The sequence below is a fragment of the Thermobia domestica genome, chromosome 3 (assembly GCF_964235325.1).
Source record: "Thermobia domestica chromosome 3, izTheDome1.hap1.1, whole genome shotgun sequence".
In the NCBI taxonomy this organism is placed as follows: domain Eukaryota; kingdom Metazoa; phylum Arthropoda; class Insecta; order Zygentoma; family Lepismatidae; genus Thermobia; species Thermobia domestica.
The window spans coordinates 154,343,787-154,363,020 of NC_137456.1; positions in this window are offsets into that span (position 1 = coordinate 154,343,787).

Sequence of the window (19,234 nt, forward strand, 5' to 3'; positions counted from 1 at the left end):
CACATTTACATGTTCGCATGTGATGCTATTCATAAGGATTTTCGAGCATTATCAAAAACTACTGCCCAGCCGGAATCATGCTAAACTATCCTCCAGTTCTTCCTATGCTCAACTATCCCCCACTTCTTCCTCTTTCCTTCTATCTTAAGTATCTAGAAACGCAGAAAGATGTTTCTACTTATTTTAAATAAAAAAATATAATTACTAAATTTCATTTCTTTTAACCTGAGAATCCTGAAGACGAATATTTTTGTGACCAATCTTAGTCCTTTTGCTGCCTTTCTAGATCAAATGTCTAAAAACGCATAAAATTATGTTTGATTATTTCATACGAATATTTCAATTACTTTAGTGCATGTCACTAAATTTAAGAAATTCCGAGATGTGGATATCTTAATCCAACAATTAGAAAATCCACCGCTTTGCTCCCTTCTAGATCAATTATTTTAAGTGAAACATTCAAACGCTAAATTTAATGTTTTTACTAAAGAAGTTCTGAGTTACGGATGTCGTAATATAGTAATTGAAATCCCACCTCTTTTTCTCCTCATCATTTTCTCCCCTTCTAGGTCAAATATCAAAACACGTTGAAGCATGTTTTCAATTATTTTAAATGAACACCCCAATATCAAATTACATGAACCTGATCTTAAAACACTTCGAGATAAGTACAAATTAATATACTAGTTCTAACCCCAAAACTTTATCACACCTCTTTCCTTTCCTTTTAAGTCAAATATCGAAATACGCTGTAACACTTATTTTATTATTTTAAATGCCAAGTTAAACTTCTTGCTTCAAAAGCGGATTAAAATTCCTTTCATGGTTATATCTGTCCTAACTAATTAACAGTTCTCAAATTAGTAAAATATACATAAAAACTTTAACTCCTATGATGGAGAATACCAATAATTCAAGTGTGCATTACCAACCTCTAAAGACAATCACAAAGCTATCATGATCATCGTCTTTACAGTCGATCTTTCCACAATGGAAAGTTCTACCAATGTCTTCTTTATGGCTCACGTCACTGCTTTTCTATTCTGTACAACTACTGGCTGTACTGTTTTTTTGTGAAGAGTTCCTCTTGCTTCTTATACTCCTTAATCTTCTCTATATTTTGTTTCTAATATTTTTTCTTAAATCCCACGATCACGTCAATTGTATATTTTTTCTAATCGGCGACCAGTATTATAACTGGTTTGAGCTTCTTCTCGCAGACAACTGAATCCACCTTAATGATTCGAAATTGTTTCTTACAATTGATCTCTATGAAGATGGTGATCTCAATATTACTGTGAATCAGAATGATTCGTTTTATGTAGCAACATTTACTACATAGAACCTCGTCAAATCATCTTTGTTCGTGATAACGCAACTTTTACATGGATTAATTTGTTCGAACCTTGAAAACGTCAATATACTGGCTGTCGGATGTGTATATATCCATTATCTAATAGGACAATATCGGAAGCTACAGATCTTCTAAAATACTGAAGCTCACTTACGCTGAGATTCCAGACTAATCCAATTCTCAGTAAGTTGCTTCTTGTCAAAAATCTTAGGTCTTCACTAACCTCTCAATTATTAGCCTTCCGTGTATTTCCAACACTATTCCTCGCTTAATCAACCAATCATTTATTCCACTTCTGACTGCAATATATTTTATAGTAGTGTCTTTCCTTCCTAATAATCTACGGAAATTCTTGCTATTCCACGTCTGCAATCAACTTCACACGCCGTAGTGTAACTCCTCCGTCCTACTTTTTCGCATACATCTGGTTGTTGGTCAGTCACACAGAGAGATGCGAAATCTTTTAAACATGGATTCTCTTTAAGTTATCCAGCACCTTCAGCATAGTGCATCATAGTTTGACGGTAATTTAGATGTAGAAAAACGTATTGAGAGGGAATTCAAGACGGTGCGTATATTTTGCCACAGCTTAAACGGCAAGTGACCTAATCTATTCAGTAAATGAGCCACAAATTTCTCCTTTACGTTTGTGTATTTACTATCCTTGATTGTAAATATCATAATAAACTCATATCTTGTCGATCTATATCAAATCCTTCTTCAACTTCTTCCTGTTTCCTCAGGATTTCGTACATCACGATAATTAAAACGCTAGGACAGAGGTTACCTTACATTACTTCAAGGGGAGTTAAATTCCTGTTATGCGCATGACGTCAAGATAGGAGCATGTGAGTATTCTATAACAAGAATTAAAAGGAAGGTGTGTGTAGCCCAAATGAATTTTCGCACATTTTTTTAAACCGCGCTCTAGCGGATTTTATGTCATGTCATTTTTATTCATATATATATATATATATATATATATATATATATATATATATATTAAGGCTAGACAAAGAGGGTTCGAATTGTATCCCAAAAATAAAGTATCTTACCAACACTTGCAGTTAGGGAGTTGAAACTCGGTACACAAACACTTTATTAGAAGTAAGTGAGCATGTGTGAATATTTGCAAGAATACTACTTCCAAAATAGGAAGGAAGGAATTTAAATACAATTTTGCTTTCAGACTTTTAGTTATATCTAGGTAAAACGTGAGGCAATGGCTGAAACGTTTGAAATAAGATTTGGAAAATGCTGTAGTTAGCTCTTGGGTTGACTTGTGTATTTCTCATTTATCATTTCTCTTTGATAAAATTACGTATCCAAAGGAGCATAAAGGGATTCAAAATATTTTTCCCAAGTGAACTAATGTATTCGTGAAAGACCTTTTAAGTACGAGTGGGAAAATTCTGTTTTCGCAATTCGCGCTGGCTGTTGAAGTGCTTTGTATTCTTTTAAAAGAATAATATAGGCTTCCTTCCTAGATTTAGTAGTACCGATTATATTAGTTTTCTGATTGATGTAGAAGTTATATATGTGTGTGTGTGTGTTTTACGTCGTATTGTTTTGCATTGTACACTATTTACAAAACTCAACATAAAGAGAATGTCTTGCTGCGCAGTTTCCTATTATATTAAGTAGGGTAGAAAAACTAAAAGTGCAAACGTAGTTGTTGTTTTTATATCAGAATTTAGCGTCTCCTTCAGCAGCGAGGCCATATGAGACGTGGACTACTGCTTAACGTGAAATCCGAAGCATATGAGCTCCGACTGGGATTCGAACTCCAATCTTCCGAGTCGAAGATGCGTATTCTAACTATTTAGCCACGAAGGAGCTCCGGTGGAAATTAGTATATATATATATATATATATATATATATATATATATATATATATATATATATATATATATATATATTAGAACGCTCATTTTTACAAACAAAAATTGAACTTCAGGTTTATGTTCGTCTCCTATGTCTTATAAGCTTAGAGAGACGGATAATTAAAGAAAGTGAGTTGTTATGAAACAATTGTGAATAAGTCGTGGGAAGAAACGGGAAAATCCAGACACATTCTTGTCTACCACAAGCTTACATGGCCTGGGATCGAACCTGGGATCCCCGCACTAGAAGTGAGAAGTATTTACAAAACGTGAATACTTGAAGCACCAACCACTTCAATGTGTTAAATTTCACTGTGTTTCCAACAAAACAAACCATTGAAACGGTTTCCGTATCTTGCTGGATATATCGCTTATTGAGGAGAAAAGTATGGCACTTTAATGGGTACTACCTAGAGATGCATTTCTTTCCAATCGGGTAAAGCATCTTAGAATTTCTGTGCCACATAATGGTTCCCATGGGTGCTGACCCTTGGTTCTATGGGAGTCTACCCGCCAAAGTTTGATTGGACTCTCAGAATTTGGATATACTGTATTTGCTTGAAGCCTCGCTTGGTTACTTGACAATGATATATATATATATATATATATATACCTAAACTCCTCTACCCCAAGTTATATAGAAATCGGCGCCGCTTGTAGTTTCCACGTTCGATCAGTGAAACGAGTGACAAAAACAAAAGGATTCGAGCTGACTAAAGTAGAAAATGGCAGCAACATAATATTCTGTAAAAAAAAGTTAAAATAATATGATCGGAGAAATAAGTGAAATATGCCCTAATGTGCATGAATCATTAATTATGCTGTTGTGAGAACTAGAGTGTTTATTCAAATGAAGTAAGGAATAGGAATAATAACATACAAAAAAATCAACTTCAGATTAAAGAAGAAAATCTTAAATAAAATGATGCCCAAACACAAACAGTTCACCAGAAAAAAGGGTACGCAATGAATAATAACAGCAAACGCCAAGCATCATCTGTATCTGGCTGTGCGCTTTTCTCGCTCTGCTCCTATAGTGACGCAATGTTTCCAGCCAATGAGCGTCTATTTTACGATATGACCCTAACCTTACTACTTTATGAACCTTGACTTTACTCCTACCTTTATAGGCAAGTATAATATATTAATTTCAATTGTAGTACTAATTCGTTACAAAAATTCCAAACTAATCAAGTTCAATATTCTATTCCCCTTCTTCCAATGTGTGTTTTATAGCCTTTTAAATACAGTGTCAAACTCTTTACGGACATCAATTGTACAGTCAACGACAGTAATAAGTGGAGGTTGATACATAAGAAAAGATAGCTTTTTCCAGTAACAGGATAGTTTCACTCTATGTCTGATAATTGGATAACCAACATGACAGCAAATACATGCCCGAAATCATAACATACCAGGATATTTCTTCACTTGGAGGAAAAAGTATTACTATCTGAGAGCATCATTTAGAGAAACAACCACGAGATAAATCTGCAGAAATTCCATTCACATTAAGTTCAAAGAGAAAGGAATTAATGCAAAGAAAACGAAAAGAATAATACGCTTCATGCAGAAACCGAAAAAGTACGGAAAGCTAAACAAAATGAGAAAAGAAGGAAAGAAGGAAATGAAAGAGCAAAAGACATGGGAATAAATTAAATTTTAACACTTAAGGATAAACAGTGCCCGTCTTTCCCCCTGCCCCCATCATGGGTTTTCTCCCTTCATAGGATAAATCTTTTCAGTATCAAACGCGAACATCATTTATAGTGTTTAATTCCTTGAAGAAATTTTAACTCAGTCTAGGCCGAGAATCGAACCCCAGACCCTTAGAATGACAGTCTCACGCGGTATCCACATACCTACACTGGCTCTATCTACTGCGTTTATAAATCAGCTATTACATGCGCTGTTATCAATCGTGTTAAATCAGCCATTGTCAGTGAGCCACCTCAGTTCCATTTGAAGTTTAAATTTCATTTACCTCACTTAGACATCTATGGGTTGCAGTCCCCTTGCTTTCATAAAAAGCATTTGTTCTGTAGATTAAAATCCAGAATGAATTAATCTGTACTCTTGGGAGCTTACTGTTGCACCAACATATCTATCTATCTATCTATCTATCTATCTATCTATCTATCTATATATATATATATATATATATATATATATATATATATATATATATATATATATATATGTCGAATTGATTGAAGATTAAAAGAGCGACTCCTTAAATTTACGGAACGCGTGTTAACACAACAGTAAGGATATCTCATAACGTTGTTACGTAACACACGCAGTGTAAATAAAGTTTCAAAACCAGAAGTCGGAAGATATGCCGTGGGTAAGTCGGTAAGACGTCTGCTTGCTGGGTGGAGAAATTTGGGTTCAAATCTGGGCTGGTACTTTTTTCTGTTCCGTTGAAAATACATTTCTATATTTTTGCGTTTGAAATTGCTTTCTTTCATTTTTTGTAGATTATCTTAAATTAGTGAAGGCCAAGTAAGGTCAGATTACATATATGTCTGCTTTACCTGTGTGTACAGTCCAGATATGGAGTGGGTCAATTGGGTCAAGATTTGTGAGTAGGTCAGTGGTCGTGGGTCAACAGGACGTGCCTCACAGTGACACACCACCCACCGTGACCTCTCTGACTCATGCTGACCCTACGTTTTAAATTTTAAGGTCTCCGTCTTTATTCGGCCACCCTCCTTCAAGGTCTCCCTCCTTATTATTAAATTCAATGTATAGATAATTATTGAGTTGAGTTTAGCGTCCTATTTTACCAGCGAGGCTATATGAGACGGGATCTAATGATTAACATGGAATCAGAAACACATGAGCTCCCGTTATGATCAAACCAGGGTCTCCCACGCCACAGGTATATAATTGTGTCTTATATAGCAGTTAATATTCTTGCTATAAAGTATCAAATTACTAAACATTTGATGTAAATAAATGAGAAACCTAAAATATTGGAGATTACTGCAACTGCGATTTATTTCAATTTTAAGCATTATACATCCATATAGATTGTTGAATTTGCTTTATAAAGATGCAGATTATGAATTATAGTACTTTTTTCAATGAAATGAAATTAAATTAAGTTTGACGCCCCATGCTTATGTCGGCTAGGTAAAGGAGACAGTGATGATGAGAAATGAATGAACATTGTGCAACGATGTAGGTAGGAGGAAACAGGAGAATCCTGAAGAAACGAACGCACACGGTGTTTCTTCACCACAAATCTGACTTTGTGCAAGCTGGGATCGAACCAAGGACCCCATGCACCAGAGTTGAACGCTCTAGGACTACGCCACCGCGGCCCTATGAAAAATAAAACCATATTTATTCTCTCTCTCTCTCTCTCTCTACATATATATATTTATCAGAAGCATGAATAATTTTCATTTTGGGGGGCGCGGTGGCTCAGTGGTAGAGTGTTCACTTTCGGTTCTTGGGGTCCCTGGTTCGATCCCAGCTCGCGTCGTTTGGACTTTGTGGTGGACAAACGCCGTGTAGTGGGTTTTCTCGTTGTTCTGTTTCCTCCCACTTTCTTCATTCCACCATTTCGTTCATTTCTCATCACCACCTTTTTCCTTTAGCCTAACCGGCATAACTGTGGAACGTAAACCTTAAATTTTTTTATTCAAAACCATTACCCTTACACGTTTCTTATATGGAGAGAAGTGCTGAAACCAGAAATCATTAATTTGAAGAACTTACAGTATAAATAGAAGGTTAAGGTAAGGAGTAGATTCTACCCTTGGGACATTAAATCGATCGAAAGAAAACTCCTCGACATCTTTTACAGTTGATGTTCTCTGAAAATCTGAAACCAAATGTATTAGTCAATTCAACCACTCCTACTTTTGTTATGGTGCTGCAAGCTGTGATGATATATATACAATTTAGAGGTTGTATCCATTGCAAATACCGTTTGCCACTATCTATTACCATTTCTGTTTACCATTAGTCATAACCTTTGAAACAAGAAATGTTTAATTTGAACGTGTTTTGAATTGAACATAGACTTAATGGACTTGAAGGAAAGCTAAATCAATTGAAAACAAATGCATCTCGTATCTCCTACCATGTTTACTCTATAGAAATAAGTATTACAACCGGAAGTTATAGTAACTTTGAATCACTTTCGGTTTAGTAGTGTGTTGTGGATTGTCATTTTATGTTATCTTAAGACATTGAATTGTTTGTGAATAAATATGCTTCTTTCTTTCTGCTATCATTTGCTTTCAATGTCGATAAACTTTGAAATCGAAAATGACAAGTTTCAACCAATTCCGCATTAACTAGAGCTTTAACGGAAAATATGGAATCCGTTAATCAGACGCTGTGGTTGTTCAGGTAAAATCATTATAAGTCTTTCTATTTTCTCGGGATAATAATGCATAGGCATAGGTCACTTCTACTGTATATCAACTTCGCGGATTAAAGGAAACTTGTAGCTTCACGAAAGGCATGTGTTGCTCCTTCAAGGTCAACACAAGAACAGAAAAACTAATATTAGGTGTGCCTTTACAAGTGACTACTATGATAACAACAGAATGCTGCCTACGTTTAACATATTATGCCTCCGGGGGTTAGTAAAACGCTTAACTGTGTGGAAATCGCTGCACACAACAGGTCTAAGGAACACTCACAAATACGTAAAATTGAAAGAACAGAGAATAGTGCATTTTTGAAATGAGCATACAATTCACACTTCACGCAAAGTTCCAATATGGGAAATCAGTCAATATCTTCAGTTGAAATTACTGAAAAAGATAGAAACTGGCTATTTAAAACTCCAAGTGTAAACCTGCACTTGGAGCGATTCTATTAGCTATATAACAACGCATATTCGTGAGTTGCCTCTGTGGTCAAGCGTGCTTAATAGTGCTGTTAAAGTTCTAGAACCGGAGGGCGGCGGTTCGAGCCTGAGTACAGTAAAATTCTTTTTTCAAAATAGGAATGGCTTTTTTAAAAAATATATAAAGTTGTATTTTGAAGTGATTGTAAAACAAATTCAGATGAACTTTCACATTTCCAAGCTCACTCGTATTTATTCGCCATGTCCCAAATTTCACAGAAATAAATCCCTACGTTAAGCAGGTTTGCATATCCAGACTCCTAAGTATGAAAACATTTACGCTCACTCCAACCTCAATCATTTCCTGAATGTTATTCCTGATTTACGTATGTTATTAGGACGTAAAATTGAATGTGATTTATTCTACAAACGCTTTTATACATTGCAAGAGCTGTGACTTCCAAATATTCACTGAGAACTTATAGTCGTATCGCAATAAACAAAAGCGAGTATGGAACAGTAAACTGCATTCACAAAAGTTAAACGAAAGCCTGCAAAAGCATGCAAAATGGTCGAGTGTTTAGGTCGATACTCTATCAATCATGTGTTTGTGTGTTACAACCGGATAATGAGTTTTTCTAAGTGTCTTCCTATTTTCATTTGTAGGCGGAAAACATTTATTTGAGTAACTCATTGGAAACTTCTTTTGTTTCAAATTCGGTTAAGACGGAACAATATATCAATTGCAAAACTAAAATCCATAGCTGAAAACAAAATATAAAGTATGTTTACTACCTCATTATCCTCTCATTTGTAACGAAAAAGTAATTTTAAACAGTGGTAATTTGAGAAAATTATCCTCGGGGGAAGTTTTAATAGGGGTGATGGGTTTACTCACTGGTAATCCACATTGGGCATGATCCAAGGTATGGTCCCGAAGGCAGAAATTTCTTAGCTTGAGAAGGGTCTCAAATTCTTCCTCAGATCACTCCCTGAAATTATTACTGCTTAAAAGCTTTTCGTAACAAAATATAATATTACACTTCTTTCTCGTCCTACATTTTGAAATAGTAGTATCATAACTTATACAGGATTATAATGAAAACGAAAAATATAATAATAATCACGTAAAATTTATCCTGTAAGTTACAATTTTGTGTTTGATTAAAACTCAATTTTTTTTCGCATTGCACTTGAAAGTAACTCATCTCTATATAATCCTGACCTGAAAGCCATGCTCAACTCCAATTAATTAACCAATATTTATAAGAATATTTTTTACTTTACTATTTTCACTATTACATACACTTGCAAAATAAAACCCTCGAAAGAGTATATTAGAAGAGTGGAGACTCACAAATAAATTATCATTTATCATACATATTGGTCTCTATTCCAAATTCTATTTAATCGAATCCGACAGGAATACAGACAGAAACATCGAGACCTCGTAAAAAGAGAGAGAAAAAATGTGTTGGACTCTCCGGGGACTCGAACTAATCTCGCTGGATGTTTTACAAAAAGGATGGCCTTAGACCACTTGGCCGTGGTAGCAACTAGTGATTGTAGCAAAAGCTTCGAGTAGCAGTTCTTACAGAATAACATTACTTTCTATTGGCTAAAATTTAAGCCTAATTTACTTTGATGTAATATGTCTATTAATTTGTTTTATGAACACGTTATTGATTACTTTGACGAATGATGTATGTAGTTGATATAGATTCTATTACACGTTCTTTCATAAATACTATAGAAAGTATCAAGGCTATGTATTATCTTTCATGATAGTTGACTGGTGCATGCGCAATACAGAGAGAAGACGAAGAAGGAAATGCTAACAGATTGTTAGAATATTTCGCTCGCAAGCAGTGGTTCTCAACTTGCAGGCGCGCTTCAAACTTCTGGGGAGGCGTGAAGGGGTTACGAAGTCCCTTTGTTTTGTTATATCTCTTGAATGATTATATACAAGGCAAAGTTCCCCCGTACGAAAGAAGAAAAGCCCCTCCTGAAAAAAATCGTAAATACGCCACTGAGTATTAACAATGTTTCAGCTGTTGTGTGTGATCTATTGGTCTGAACGGTAAATTCGGATATCTTATAATTAGCTTTCTGTACACTTTGCGAAATACGCACTGTAAGAGCAGTGACGACACCAGTATTACTTTGTTGAGGAAGGGGTGTGTGTCAATAGGCATATAAAGTTTTGGAAACCCAGTTATATTTATGTGTACCAAAAACTGCTGTATGATAATACAGCATGCCTGGGGGGTTGTCACGAGGACGGAAGGCGCCCGTTCCCCTGATCCCTTCTAGTGTCGTCACTGCGTAGCAGTCATAAACGTCTTCTTTTTTTGTTCCAGCAATCGACGAAATTAATATATAGAGAATAAAATACGACAGAAAACGAAATACCGTGCAAGCGTATGAAGCATAGTAACGGAATAATAATAGAGACTCTAATAACAATAATAATAACTCAAAAAGTTTCTTACGTTGTGTAAAATTTTGCATCACATTTTTCAAATTTCCATAGCACTCTGGCGCCGCGGTACGCCGGTTGCAGATCACTGGTCTTGTATACTGCGTGCATCAAACGAACGAAACTTTGTTATGATAAAAATATAACAGAAAAAGGAAAGTTGTTGGAAATAGAAGGTTTTTCTATCTAAAATCTCGGATTTATTCCAATCGCTCCAGCCGTTTCCTCTCCACACTGTAAGGCGTCCTGTGTTAAACGTTGACAGTGTTTTTCTCTTTAATCTGAAGGATATGCGAGTATACCGTATACGGCGTATACAATACTCATTGTCAAAGCTGCTTCAAGATAGATTCCGGCGAAGTCACCATCAAACAGGTCAGGACTTTGGAGATACATTAGTAAGGCGAGGATTGTAACTGACACTGTAATGTATGTTCGATAACTTTTTATTTTGAGTATAAATTCGAAATCCCTAAATATATATCTCGGCTATGTCACTGATTTAGAGACAATTAAAACAGCCAGTAGGATTTTATTCATTATAAATCTCACGACCGCAGCTGAAAATTACACATGATTGCTTAATTTGATGCATGATTATAAAAATAATGCTTAATGCTTATGAACTAACCCTTAAGAGAACAACAGAAACGGTAATGAAAATGATAAAATTATCGTTTTGTGTAACTAATAAGGACAGAAATCTGGTTTAATAAACAAGGAGTAGGGAGAAGTTATAACCTTGATTCTTATGAAATTACGGGTCACTACACTTTGTCGCTTCAATTTCCTAAACTGTTAGGCCACACTTCCTATTGAAACTTGTATTTGGGAAATAGGAATAAAATAATTTGTCTTGGAAAACTCAATTGAATAAACTTCACCCTTCCTCATAAAAAATTTACCACCCCTTCAGATATTTTCATTAGGTATGTCATACTGTATATTACAGCAATTAACAAAATAATTGGTTTTGCAATATTAACAAAAGCACCTGAGTAATTTTTGAGAAAATCGTTAGAAATCTCATCCCAAGAGTAAACTACATATTGTGGATCATTTTCGATCATGCGACTTTAGCCATATTTTTTAGCTAATTAATGAAACATCTATTTACGAAACTTGAACGAAATAGTCTGAGTCGTTTGTGAAAATTGTCGGGATAAATTTTGAGTAAACTACCCCTTGTGTTTTTTCAGGAACAATGAGTTATTGCATGTTATTACCTAGGTATATTACTAATGAAATACTTATTTATGAAATCGCTTGAGTTGTTTTAAAACCAAAAGTAGCCGAAAAATACAAGAATAAACTACCCCTCGTAGATTTTTCCCAGGGAAATGTCTTATACCACAATATAGGGTTCTTAATTAAATATTGATTTATGAAACAAAAAAAATGTTTGAGCCATTTTTGAGAAAATCGTGTTTTTCGATTTTTACTCTTCAGAAAACTACTCTAATTTGAAGAAAACTTACGAACGGACGGACGGATATATATCGAAAAATTACATTTTCGATATGTAGGGTTCATGAAAGATGTAAATCCGTGGAGTTCTCGATTTTTTTTCACGATCGCCATACTTTCCCTCCTTCGTCGTTCGAAAGTAAAAAGTAAAAAATGACCATCTGAGATGGTTTTACAGGCGATTCCAAAACTGACGAAAGAAAAGTAATGAAATGGACATAGAGAAAAATTAAAAAGAGAAGGAATTGCAATGGACTGGAAGATACCAAGGTATAACCGATAATTATAATGAGGATGACGTCATAGAGCAGAACCTAGAAGTGTAATAGGTAAATTGCGGAGAAACCGGGAGGATGCTTATTAAAAGGAAAACTTCATATTAAAAATGGAAAGTTGACATAAGTTTTCATGTAGAAGAGATTTTCTTTTTAGAGAAAAGAAAGAAATTAATTTAGATGTTTGTATAACGATAAACATCCTAACATTACAACCCACGAAGATTTACGGCAAGACAGATGGCTTTTATAATGACATTTCATTAGCACTACGGTTCCAATCGCAAATTATTTTTGGTTTTCTAATGTGTGAAAATTACCAATAGCTTACGGCGCTCATTGATCGACTGGTTGGAATTTAATCCCCCTTTTTAGCCCCTAGGCTATATTACAAGGGACACATTAATGCATTGCTCGGGTTTGCATTGAAACAACTACCACCACTACAACTTTGACCAATTATACCAACTCGTGGGATAAATCCATATTGTAGGATTTTTTAACATTTGCTTTTAGAAAAGGGATAAAGGAAGTTTTCGTCGAAATTGACAGGGTAGGTTTATGTGGGATTTTTAAACCTTATCGACGCCAGCAATTATTTTATGGACCGAAAATAGCCTAGTAAATCGTCAATCTAAAATCAGGTTAATTGTAATTTTATACTACAAGAAAACACATGCTAGAGGGATATGTCTTTTTAAAAAACTGCTGTCGGCCGCCAACAAACGTAAATCCGGCCCTGGTTTTATTGCATATGCTTTCGTGTGCATTGCTTAAGCTCCTATCCCGGTACGTTCTATAGTTTAAAATTAGAGTGGTTTAAAAATGTCGTATCCGATTCTCTGAAACCTATCTTCTATTTAGGTTCATCCCGAGAGTTACCGAAAGTCATGTTAATTAGTTATTATCTGCACTCATACTGTGATTTCTTATTATGTTGTTGTTGTCTTTTTTTTTTTTTTACTGACGCGGTAGTGGGAAGTCTGCATTTGATGTTTTGATTGGACTATAGGATATAAACACACTTACCAACTGGTATATATTTGTTCACATTTCGTTCTTCTACGATTTTGTAAGATTATTACATCGAAATTGTCGAGCAGTGGACATTCTTTCAGAAAATAGCTGACTTTTTATTAAAAAGCTGGACTTTTTACATGTAAATTTGAAAACATTTTATCTTATAATTGTGTGGATGATGTTGAATCTGCATTGGTTCTTGAATCAGAATTGCAGTGTCCCCGGCCAGCATTTTTTTGACCGAAGTAATGCATTATGTTGTTGCAACAAGTATTTGTAAAATTCTTCATAATTCATGTTCATGAAACTACGTACATTTTAGTACAATGGTCGATCCCGTAACTGACTGTATTAACGAGCTTTTTTTACACTAAGCATTGACTAGAGAAAACACCCTTTATTCGCTGCATTACTGTACTGCTAAAATCGCAAAACAAAGTTGATAAAGTTCACTGGAAATTGCAATGCTATTGTTACCGGTACTTCTGAAAAACGACCATCACTACTCTTCAGCAAGAGTTAAATTTTAATTCTAAACTAAGAACTCATATAAGATAAGGGACACATAATGAGTTATTCCTAAGCTACATGCCTATGCTTATATAACTACTTACATAACTTTCGTCATTTATAGTTTCGTCTTTCATTGATTATTTTCTGAAAGATCAAAGGGAGTTATACAGTACAAATTCAACCAAACTCATTGATCTGAATCAAACTTGGCATGGTAGAAAATCTTGACAACGTTGTACTCACATGAAATAAATATGATGTGCAGTCTTTTAGTTCCCGAGTTAGGTGAGATCAAATTTGAAGTTTGGACTTCGACACATTTTAGAGAATCAATTTTAATAAAGAGTTGATTAAAAACCAATGAAGGGCAGTTGTCTAACGCAATTGAGAAGCATACGAATTTTTCAAGCAAAATATTGAACAAATACAAATATGATTAAATGTCAGACTATTCAGAAATAATTGAAATGACGTCTCAACATTGAAAAATCGCAAAATGTCGGACATACTCGACAAACGCCGAAAGGAGGGCAACCCTAATTTCACTGAAATTACCTATAAATGTTCTATTTCGGTATCTTACCAATACTTTTCATTTACTAATATTGATATGATTCAAACGCCGGAAATAGATGGATAACTACTTATTTACTAACACGCTGAATTACAAAAACTATATTGTAAAGATTTCTCGGGTAGAGCAATAAATGTACTCGGGATTTGGACTTTTCCCTTCACCCTCTTATTACAAAAGTTTTTATGTACACAAATTACAGTAAGAAATTCCTCTATTATTTAGGTAAGATTAGATAGGAGCCCGGTGACCAAGCGTCGTGCGCTTTGGGGTTAGGTACTCTCGGTGACCGTGCGGCGTGAGAGGGGTGTAGATTAGGTTTCTCTCTCTCGGTGACCGTGCGTCGTGAGAAAGAGGATAGGAACCCGTTGACCGAGCGTCGTGGTTATAAGGATAGGTACCTCTCGGTGACCAAGCGTCGTGAGAGGGGTTTCAGGTGTTGTGATCAATCCGTGAAGATTGATCTTGGTCGAGGTGTGCAGGTCCTTTTTATTCTGTCTTGTCGGCTTCCCTCGTCGATTCTCGTCCTTCCGACTGTTGGCGGTGGTGATCGACTCCTCTTCGGGACCGTCGTCTGTTTGTTTCTATTTATTACCAACACATGTAGTTCACACGTGGTTATTGCCTGGTACGGCAACGTGGGGATCCTTTCACCTCCGGGGCGTAGAAAAAAATAAGCCACTGGATTATTTTCTCGTGTTTGTGCCAGCACGTAAAGTCCGCATATTGGACACAGTAGACACTGAAAAACACTATAACACTGAAACACAAAAGCAAAGTAAAAGCACTGGTCACTGATATCACTGTTTGAGATATTAGGATATAAGTTTTAAAGTTGAAGTTGGAGCACAGACAGTTTGTCCTCTTAATCTAAGCAGGATCCGTATATTACGTCATCTCCCTCAAAGGAGAGGCTGTCGAAGCTCTGGTGATTACAGTTAATAGTTATAACTACGTCACTGATGGTAATGTCCGTAGTATATGTTATGAAGTTCGCACGTCATATGGTGCTGTTATATAAAAAGTTTGTAATATTGGTCTAGTTCTGGCTAGTACTAGTGAATAGATGGCAGAACATACTTAGAGAACGGTTAAAGTCATTACATTGATAATTGTAGTCACGGCGGAAAAAAAGGTTGCCAATCAAAAGTCCTGATTTTCCGAACACTCTGTATATGTAGGTTAATATAATAGTGATAGTTATATGAAACGCAGCGGAGAAGCGAAGAGAAAAATGTTGTAGCTGGCCTTGTGAAGTTCGTTCGCTCGAAGTCGAAAGAAAATGCTGGCTTGCAATTTTGTTCACTGAAGGAAATTGTGTGTATGAATGCTTGTTCATATGACAGAATGCAGGTTGGTTAGGAATTATAAGAGTGAAAAAAAAGACAAGGGATCGCTTGCGATTTGAATACTAAGGCGGGTACTAGATTTGGTCACTTCAAATAGTTAGCTGTATCATATGCTGTATCTTGTTTTCTTCTATTCCATGTTTTATTTCTTGTCTCGCTTTTTGTCTTTCTTTGCCGTTGAAACATAAAGAGTGCGCTTCGCATGTCGCTCGTTTATATCTGCTGGGATTATGTTATATCTCTTATAAGCGTTTGAATGCTTTGATTACCCAGAATGAACAAGCTATTAAATAAGTGTCCCTAATGTAGTGATCGTTTAGTCTTAGTGTATAAAATAATCATTCCTAATGACTTGTCAACAACAGGAATATTTTATATAACATGTTTATTGAATTTTAATGACTCTTTCACCATTCCGTAAGCTGAACAGTGTTACCTAATGCAAAAAGCTGCGCTGAAATAAGAATTTTGGAAGATATTAGTGGACAAAACTAAAATACATACACACATAGAGGCATCCTAAAAAAATGAATTATTGAAGTCCTACGTTATTTTCAGTGTGTGAAACCGGGATATTGTTCTACATATTTCCATTTAAGTGACAGAATGTTTAGAACACACTTTTTGTGATTCTTCATATTTTACCTTGACTTTTATCCAGTTGTACATAAGAAGTTTATTAAACACTGAAAAACATGTTCACGAAACTTTGATGATCGTTCATTAAGCAGAAAAATGTCCGGCTTTTCAACGATATTTTAAACGTTTTGAAGGCAAAGTTTAAACTTCTAAGACCCATTGATATTCTTTAAAAAAATCTTCAGTCCATTACGGTGAATATCAACCCATGTATGTTGATAGTAGTTCCCCGAGACCATATGCGTATCGATCCTAGCAGGAAAGTCTAGGATGGATACGGTCATGTGGGGTTCTGGAATGCTCCATCAAAGGGGTCTTTGTATAATTGACATACTAAAGTTAACTGTAAAACAATGAATAAATAATTTCTAATAGTTCTTAATATAAACTTACTCAATAGGAAAAACAAAATCTGTTTAAATGTATATTTCTGACTTCAATGAAAATATTTGTGGAAGGGGATGCAACTGGTAGAAATTAATGTCAAAAAATCATAATTATTTTCATGAATTTTAATTTTTCTAGGGATTTTCTAGACTTTAGTTTAGGTAAGGATTATGCCTCTAGGCTCGCGATTTACACCTAGGCTACACCTATTTACACCTAAGTTTTCATTTCTGCCCGATAACAATTACCATCGTTAGGCTTATATTCACACAATGCCGTTGCATGTACTGTCTGGGAATAGTTTGTTGTTTAGAATTTTAATTCAACTCGCAGAAGTGTTGTTGGCAGGGCCGGATTTCCCGGGCCTATGGGCGCAAGCTCCCAGGGGGCGCATGGCCGAGAGAAAAAAAATTAAAAAAATATCTAGAAATAAAAATAAATAGCCATAACTGAACCTATTTTTTGAATTGATTTTTAAAAATCAGGCTAATAAAGCATTCTGATTTTGAAGTTCATTGGAACAAATAATTTTTGCTAAAGTTAAACTATTTTTCAACATTATGCATCAACTTCGTTACAACATTGATCTCAAACACGGGAGAACTGCCTGTTTTTTTTTACTTATTTACTTATTTTTTTACTACAGAGTTTTTTTATTTATTTGCCCAAATGGCTAAATTGAACAAAACCAAAGTTATTCACCAACCTTTTGTTAATACATTAACGGTATTTTGTTAAGCCCAGAACAAAGTAAATTCCTCAAAAAACTTGCAATGATAAAATGGTATCGTGGAGTGGTGTTTAAGCAATTAACATATAGGCCTGATATAATTTTTTAATAAAGAGTTTTTAGGAAAGTAACTTTAACCAGACTAGGGGTCGGAAAAAATTATTGGGCCTAGGGGCGCCAAAATGCTAAATCCGGCCCTGGTTGTTGGGCTAAGGTTAGGTAAACATAAATTTGCTTTCCCCCACCTATTGTTGAAAAGGACCCATATGTACAATAATTTTACCATTCTCCCGGAAACCATTAAAATAACACCACTATTTATTACACACCAGGCCCACGATGGAATTTCTGTTTCTATTTTGTTGACAAGTTTTGAAATTATTATATTTATTATAAATGAAAACGAAATTATTGATTTTAACCTACTATTTAGTGAAATGATGTTAAAATATTGATATCTGAAACCATACAGTAAAGGGAACGGAAACAATCATTGTGAAAATTTGCTAAAAGTTGCTTAAACCTTACCATTGTTTTCCTCTTGCATGGTCAATACAATTGTCACTTTCAGTCTACTGGGAAAAATGTATTAAACGCCAAGCGTAGAACCTCTTAGCTCCTTCCCCCTTACTTGCTCGCAACACTATTTTTTCCCAATAAGCGCTCTGAAGTCGTGTAAATCTGACGCTTGTGCATCTTCGGAAGTTTTCGCCGAAGAACTTCTGCACCGAAATATGAAACCTTAAAATGTATTATACGACGTTACACACTGTTATTGCAAGTAATATAGCAGTAAGTAGCTATAACAATATTACCGTTTACTTGAGAAGTGAGGCTGAGAGCCTCTTACGTATATTTTTAAGATAGCAAAATTGCTGTAAGGAAAAGTATTTGTTCTTAGCAGGTAAATAGAACTGCAACAAATACTGGAAATCATTGATATCATTACATCAAAATTGTTTCAAGCGACTCAGAACCAACTTCAATCTGTCGCTTACTACACTTTTGCCATGAAATATTATAATAATCATGTTCATACCACATTTATTTGCTCCAAGCACGAAACTAATCTGGTGTTTGAAACAATCTAGAATACAAGTCAATTTCTTCGTTTCATCGGAAACATTTATGCAGTAAATACAAACGACTGAGTGTTACTTACGACATTTTTGCCTCCAGCAAGTCTAATTACACCCGTGTAAATGACATAGCTATCTCGGCAGCGGTTAAAGATAGAAACATGGCGATTAGACCATTCGATGCGCCTTAAAATTCTGAGCCAAAAACTGCAAAAAAGTCAATTTCGAAAAAAATGTCGCTTACTGCGTTAATGCCGGAAAGGGACGATATGTAGATCCAATAACAAGAAATATAAAAGAAAATTGAAATAGCATTCGATTTCATTTAAGTCAGTTCAATTAATCTCAATAGTAACTAACAATCTGCTTTTAGATTTTTCCCACTATTTGTTTGACAGAAAACCAAAAAGAGCATAAAATCCCCAGAATAAAGAACAATAAGGGAATACGCTCTAAAACCCTCGAAATACCATTTAATTAAAGCTATTAATTTCTTTCCTTTTCTTTTCTACGGTTTGCTGCGACGTTTTACTAAGTAAGAAAAAATTGTCAAACAGGTTATCAAACAGCAAAACCAACTCATATATTGATGCTAAATAAATAGGCATAAGCCAATTCAAGATAGTTGCTCATTCTTTCTCTCTTCTTTCAAGACTAGATAACACGAAACA